This window comes from Rhincodon typus, chromosome 17 (assembly GCF_021869965.1).
Source record: "Rhincodon typus isolate 14 chromosome 17, sRhiTyp1.1, whole genome shotgun sequence".
Lineage (NCBI taxonomy): Eukaryota > Metazoa > Chordata > Chondrichthyes > Orectolobiformes > Rhincodontidae > Rhincodon > Rhincodon typus.
This window is the reverse complement of record NC_063348.1, coordinates 9,589,022-9,596,116: the sequence shown is the minus strand read 5'-3', so window position 1 is coordinate 9,596,116 and position 7,095 is coordinate 9,589,022. Positions and strand designations below refer to the sequence as shown.

At 44.0% G+C, this 7,095-nt stretch overlaps 1 protein-coding gene across 2 annotated transcripts in view; it reads right to left on the bottom strand.

Annotated features, from left to right (window-relative positions):
• Positions 1–6,873, bottom strand: part of LOC109937676 (dual specificity protein phosphatase 8-like) — a 112,773-nt gene extending 105,900 nt beyond the window's left edge. For both annotated transcript variants that reach the window (XM_020536180.2, XM_048607025.1), the window contains exon 1: positions 6,616–6,873. The gene's annotated coding sequence lies outside the window, so the exon portion shown is untranslated. The remainder of the gene's footprint in view (positions 1–6,615) is intronic.
• Between the last annotated feature and the right edge of the window lie 222 nt (positions 6,874–7,095).

The window sequence follows — 7,095 nt, the reverse complement described above, 5'->3', positions numbered from 1 at the left end:
ACACCTTGTTATCTCGGATTCTCCAACATTGGCAGTTCCTACTATCTCTGAAACAATTTTATGACAACAGTTTGGATTTAAAAAAAACAAACTGCTTACCGAGATGCCAACAATTTATAAACATATCACTTCGATAGACCTCTGAACAAACTACAAGCTGAGCCACAGACCAGTACACATCAGATGTGTCAGTCAGTTCAGATAGTAATGTTTAAGTTAAGAAGGTAAATAAGGAAGAAATGAAACAGTGGCAATCCACATAGCAAACAATGGAATACTTCTGAAATGTAGGCTCTGCTGTAGTCATGAATAGGGTACTCACAGCTGATCGATTTCCAGAGACACTTTTCGGACACATTCACAGGTGAATATTGGGCAGAAACTGGATTGGCTTGGCTGTGATGTTGTACTTCCTCTCCTTACCCCACACACCCATTTGTGGCTGAAGATTTTGCAAGCACTCATCATGATCCATGCTTATATAATGAACACTTAAGGCCATAAGGCATAGGAGTTTGCTTCGCCATTAAGTGAAATCATGGCTAATTTAATAATCCTCAACTCTACTTTCCTGCCTTTTCCCCTTAATCCTGGATCCCCTTACTGATTAAAAATTATCCCAGTTTCGTATTTATTTAATGATCCGGTCACTACAGCCTTCCATGGGGAAAAGAAAAAAATCCACAGATTCACAACTGTCAGAAAAGAAATTCCTCCTCATCTCTATTTTAAATGAATGACCCTTTATTCTGTGATTATGCTTCTGGTCCTAGGCTGGCCCACACGGGGAAACAACATCTGTGTCTACTCTGTCCAAGTCCTCTAAGAATCTTGTATGTTTCAATAAGATCATCTCTCATTCTTCGAAACACCAAGTACAGACCCAACCTGTCCTTATAAGTAGTCCCTCTCTATCTAGTGTCTGCCTAGTGAATCTTCTGTGGACTGACTCTTGGGCAAGATACTGGAAGGTGAGCACCTTTCAGAAGGAAGCAACACTGTCAGGGAAAAGGGAGATTTGGAAAAATAAGAGAAAAGACAAAAACAAGGGATAAAATGTTAAGCAGGTGCAGCATAGAGCTCATGCTCAGGGTTAAATGCTAAGCACTCAACATATTGTTTGATTAGATTTTAATGCTGGGCAAAGCCGTCATCATGACTTCAGTTAAGGGCACTCTGTTACACTCAAGCAGTATTGCCAAGTCCTTTCCTGAACATGGCCTTCTTTAGAGGTCAAATCGGGATTTGCTGTGGTTTTTAAAATTGGAAGCATTTACTCCAACCATGTTCTGCTCTCTTTTGCCCTGCCTTCCAGTCTCTCAGTTGTTTGTGCCTCAGCAAGAAATCTTCATTGAACTTCTGTGAACTCACCCAGGTAACCAATGTGCAAAGATAGGTATGGGTCTCATCAGGCAATTAAACTATGGAAAACATCACAACCTCCCATTCATCCAGGCCAAATGTACTTTGAGCACGGTTCACTGATAGCATTTGGAAGCAGAAATCATATTCGATTTTCCCCTTGTAAATCACAGGCGTACTGACATGAAGGTCACTGCATTGTGTCTTTGCTGCCTCATCTCTTATTCTCGATGTCAATCCCCAAAACTGCCGACTCCCTCAAAAAAATAGTCTTCACACCAACCTCAATTTTCTCCCTCCCTGTCAGATGCTGACTGCTATTGTTCAGAGGTACCAGGTGTCTTCGCTGAAATTATTATCTTATTACATTGTTCTAACAATGATGCCCATTTTAACATGGGGAACATCACAACCAAACCGAGACAACAAGGTGCAGGGCTGGATGAACACAGCAGGCCAAGCAGCATCAGAGGAGCAGAAAGGCTGACGTTTCGGGCCTAGGCATTCTCCAGCATCTGCAGTTCCTACTATCTCTGATCACAACCAAACCCACTTCTTTCTTTATGTCAAAAGACGTACCGTCCAATTGGTGCCACTTGACTAGAATGAGGAAAACAGCCTAATTAATTGAGGAGTAATGAGGCCAACTGCAGAGGGTGAGCTGAGTTAGCATGAACTGCCTCAGTACAGACTGCTGGCACCAAGCTCAAAGCCTTTGCCCTTAATTCAATGAGGCATCACAGAGAAATGAGTCATATAATCAAAAGTAGGCCATTCAATTAGAACATTGATTGGAACCTTAACTCCACTCTGGTGTCATAATTCTTACTTGCTTGGCCGAACAAAAATCTATTCATTGCAGCTTTGAAATTTTCCATTGATGTAATAACCTCAACAACTTTTTTGGGGACAGAGTTCCAGATTTCCACTACCTTTCCTGTGAAGAAGTGCTTCCTGACATCACCCCTGAACAAAGCAGCTCTCATGTTAAGATTACGTTGCCTTGTTCTGCCCTGTCCCACAAGAAATTATACAGTTTCACTCTCTCTAGCCTGATAGTTCCTTAAACACCTCAATGATATCACCATTAGTCTCCAGTGAAGGCCATACAAGTCTAGTCAATCATAACTTAGTCAATCCTCATAATTTAACACTGTATAATTCAGATCCATCTGCTGTATCCCATCCAATGCCATTCCATTCTTCCTGTGGTGGAATGACAGGCAGAATATAGTATTTCAAGCAATGTCTGACCAGAAACTTATACAATTATCACATAACTTCCGTGTTATTTGCATTCCCCGAGTTATTTTCTTCTACCTGGGCACTGATTCCTTTGCCCACTAGGCCATTGGGTGAGCATCTTCACTGATTCTAACATTGTTTCAAGTAAATACAGAAAGTCATTCAAAAAGCCACTACTTTCTGCAAGGGCACAATCCCTTTCCCGAAATTTGCTGACCATAATTCACAGACAGTTGGGAGGCTCATTATGGAGTTTGACGGCACAAGGGAGCAGCTGAAGGTCATGGAGATGTTCACAGTGCAGCCTGGTTATATTTTACCACACATTTACAGTTCAGTGGTTGGATCTGTGCAAAGTGAAATTACTTTTCAGCAATGTTACTATGGTATTCCACGTGTACCGTTAAATTGACATTGAGATAAGACCTTAAACTGCAGTAGGCATGAAAGATCCCGTGGAGCTATTGAGAAAGGGAAGGGGTTGTTATTCCCTGTGCCCTGGCCAACACCTAAAACAGATTACGCAGCCATTATTACATCACTGCTTACATTTGCCTACACTTCAAAAACGGCACAGTGGCTCAGTGGTTAGCACTGCTGCCTCACAACGCCAGGGATGCAGGTTCTATTCCACCCTCAGGCGACTGTCTGTGTGGAGTTTGCACATTCTCCCTGTGTCTGCGTGGGTTTCCTCCCACAGTCCAAAGATGTGCAGGCTAGGTGGATTGGCCATGCTAAATTGCCCATAGCATCCAGGGATGTGTAGGTTAGGTTGATTGGCTGTGGGAAATGCAGGGTTACAGGGATAGGGTGGGTCCTGTGGTGGGGGGAGGAAATCCTCTTCAGAGGGTCAGCATGGACTTAAGGGGCCAAATGGCCTGCTTCGACACTGCATGGATTCAATGTTTTATTTGGCTATAAAATTGTTTTAGGATATCCCATGCTGTGAAAGGCACTATAGAACTGAATTCCATTTTTTGTAGGAAAATATACTTTTTGGTAGAGAAATATTTTCTGAAAGGCTTTGCCACGGTGCATTTTTGACAAATATTGGACAGCTGAAGGAACGGCTGCCTTCAAACCTCATTATTGACAACATGCATTTATTTAACACCTCCTGAGGCTGTGAAACACTCATATCTTTCACAGGAACGTTACCATAAATAATGAACACTGAGCCACTTAAGGAGACTCAAGGACAGCATGACTTTAAGAAGTGGTTTAAATGGAAGACAGAAGTGGAAAGAGGGAGAGATTTTGGAAGTGAATTGCAGAGTTTAGGTTCTAGACAGGTACAGGCAGGGTTGGACGTCTGCAGTGGGGGGTGGAGCATACATTTAGATCTCGAGGAGAGTAAAGATCTTAGAGAAACATATGAACAAAGTAGGTTACAGAGAAAGGGACAGCTACAGAGAGATGTGAGCACAAAGACCAGAATCAAAAATTCTTCCAGGCTCTAGACCTGCAGCCAAGGTCATGGCTGCCAGTCTTGGGAATATTGCAGAGTCTGCTTTGATTCAAGGCCATTTATTTCAGTCACAGTTTGTCAATTGCGAGTGCCAATGCTGCGGAATAGATCAGGCTTGGGACATTTGAAGGGAGCGAGGAATGGGTGCAGAGTAGTGTGTGGAGTTTCGGTCTCCTTCTCTGAGGAAGGATGTTCTGGCTATTGAGGGAGTGCAAAGAAGGTTCACCAGACTGACTCCCGGGACGGCAGGACTGACGAACAGGGACAGACTGAAATTGGTTACAACTATAAATCACTGGAGTTTAGAAGAATGAGTGTGGAAATCGCATAGAAACCTATGAAATTCTAACAGGTTTAGATAGGGCAGATGCAGGAAAGGGAGTCCAAAACCACGGGTCACAGTCTAAGGGTAAGGGGTAAGTCATTTAGCACTGAGATGAGGAGGAAATTCTTCCTCCAGAGAGATTGGTGAGCCTGTGGAATTCCCTGTCATGGGCAACTGTGAGGCCAAAACTTGAAGACTTTCAAGAAAGATGTAGATACTGTTACTTGGGGTTACAGGAATCAAAAGATACAGGGAGAAAGCAGGAACAGGCTGTTGAGTTGGATGATCAACGATGATCACACTAAATGGTGGAGTAGTTCAAAAGGTCAAACAGACGACTCCTGCCCCTATTTTCCATATTTCTCTGGGTGGGAATGAGGATGCCTTTGGCACTGGGTACCCCAAGAATTCCTCAACAAGGTGCAGAACTGGATGAGCACAGCAGGCTAAGCAGCCCTTGGGTCTCGGCCCGAAACGTCAGCCTTTCGGCTCCTATGATGCTGCTTGGCCTGCTGTGTTCATCCAGCTCTGCACCTTGTTGTCTCGGATTCTCCAGCATCTGCAGTTCCTACTACCCCAAGAATTCCTCAAGTGGCTTTGTTCAGAGGGATGATGGAGGAGGCTATTGGAACTGAATCCAATCTCAGGATTCTGAAGATGAGCAGAATCTGCAAATGTCAATATCAGGTCCATTCACAGATGAGCAGTTGCCTTAGTATTCAACCTCCTGGCAACTGGTCACTATGCAATTTATTTAATTCTAAAAACTATTCTTCGGCTGTGGGGGATAATATAAAGAGTGTGTTTCCATCTGCTGGGCCAGGTAAAGTTTGGGAGTGTTATGTCACTTGGTTCCCCAGGCTTTCCAAAGGCCTAGTCTGGTGGCAAATGGGTGTAACTCAGAAACAACAGACTGTGCGATGACAGCAGAGAGAGGAACAGCTGGATTGCTTTGCTTGTTGTTATTTGTAGTGCTATTTTGGGGCTTGCAGTAAAAGCAAAATGACTGAGGTGGCTAGTTTTCAATGGCAACATAGATAGAATCAGAGGGTCACAATGCACTGAGGGATTTCTGTTGATAAATCACTGACATCCTCTTACCCCCTGTGAAACATACATTCTCTTATTTATTGTAATCCTACCAACCCGGTTTGTCGGCAGCAACAGACTGATGAAAGAGGACAGAATATCATGTCACGAAAAACATTTTCATTTATTAAGCCAACTTAAGCCTTGGAAGACACGATTTTGGACGGGTTAACGACCAATCCCATTGGAAACCTCTGCAATCTAACGGCCCGTGCCTTTACCATCTATTTGCCTAACATTTCAACTCCCCTTAACACAGTACCCCTTCAACAAACAAACACAAGGAGGTTTTTTTTTGCTCTATAAATACTTGCGAGCATTGAGAGGCGGTTACCTATCCAACCGAATTCTCTTTGAAACAACAAGCGACATATTAAAGGCGATTAAAGGATTAGATAAATCAAAACCTTCAACAAAAATTAGACAAAGCTTTGAATGATGCATTCTGCAAAATGCAGACGTCAAGTTACAGGATCAGCTCTCCCACACCTCCCTCCCCAAATCTTAAATCAAATCCGCAATACAGTCATTAAATTGAAGGTATCCGTTTGCAAACCAGGAATTACCACAGGCATGTATACAGAGAGGCGAAGGAATTCAATGCCCCAAGGGAGGGGGGGGGGGCCTTTTACAGATAAAATCTCTTCCTACTCTGCACCAATTTGACATCCCACAACCTAGTCAATTCTGGCGTCACTTGACAGCAGTTATGTGCAGCGACCGACTAAGCAGATCTTATGGTGTGTAAACACAGGTCCTCGACTGCACGGTAATAACGTTATTGCATGACACTGAAATTCCTTTTGCCAGCAAATAGCAGTCTTTTGCATGGACTCTGCTACCTCTTGCTCTGCAGTCGCAGAGAGAGAGAGAGAGAGAGAAAGATAGTCAGCAGCTTCCCTACCTCCCAGAAGGGGACAGGCATGGCTATAGGATGCACCAAGATCCTGCAGTCAAACATTACATTGCCCAGCCTCCAGACGAGAGCTGGGGAACTGGGATGCAGAGGCCAGAGATCCTAAGGAAGGGACAGCTAGCCGCCCACACGGACTGCCCGACGCGGTGAAATTTCACATTTCTGGAATGAGCCCTTTCATCTTTTTTTTAAATTAAAAATAACACTCACCTCCTTTACTTCCGGGAACTCCCCTTATTTACCATGGACAAGCCTTCTTGCAATTTCAGCCGCACGATTAATGGGGGATGATCCTGGATATTTTTTTTTGTTTTGTTTTTGCAAAATGAATCAGGGAGAGCAACGCAAAATGAATGTCATTGCATTCCAGGCTGCCGCAAGCTGCTGTTCTGTCGGATTGGCTGGCCGCAAGTTAGCCATTAGCAATAGCAAAAACAGAAGGTAGAACCTCACCAGGAATGAACTGGGGATGAAGTCATTCCCTTTAACAGGATGGCGTCATTGGCAACCAATCAGGAGGCTGGAGTGACGTCACCCAGCCCTGGGGTGCCGATTAAAGGGAGCTTGTCTGCACCGCGCTGCCACACGTCTTCTCAGTGCATGTTATTCCAGCCAGCATGCAACTCTAAACACCGGCTGGAATACACATTCAGAGTCTCTGATATAGCCATCCACCAATTGCCCAGTTTC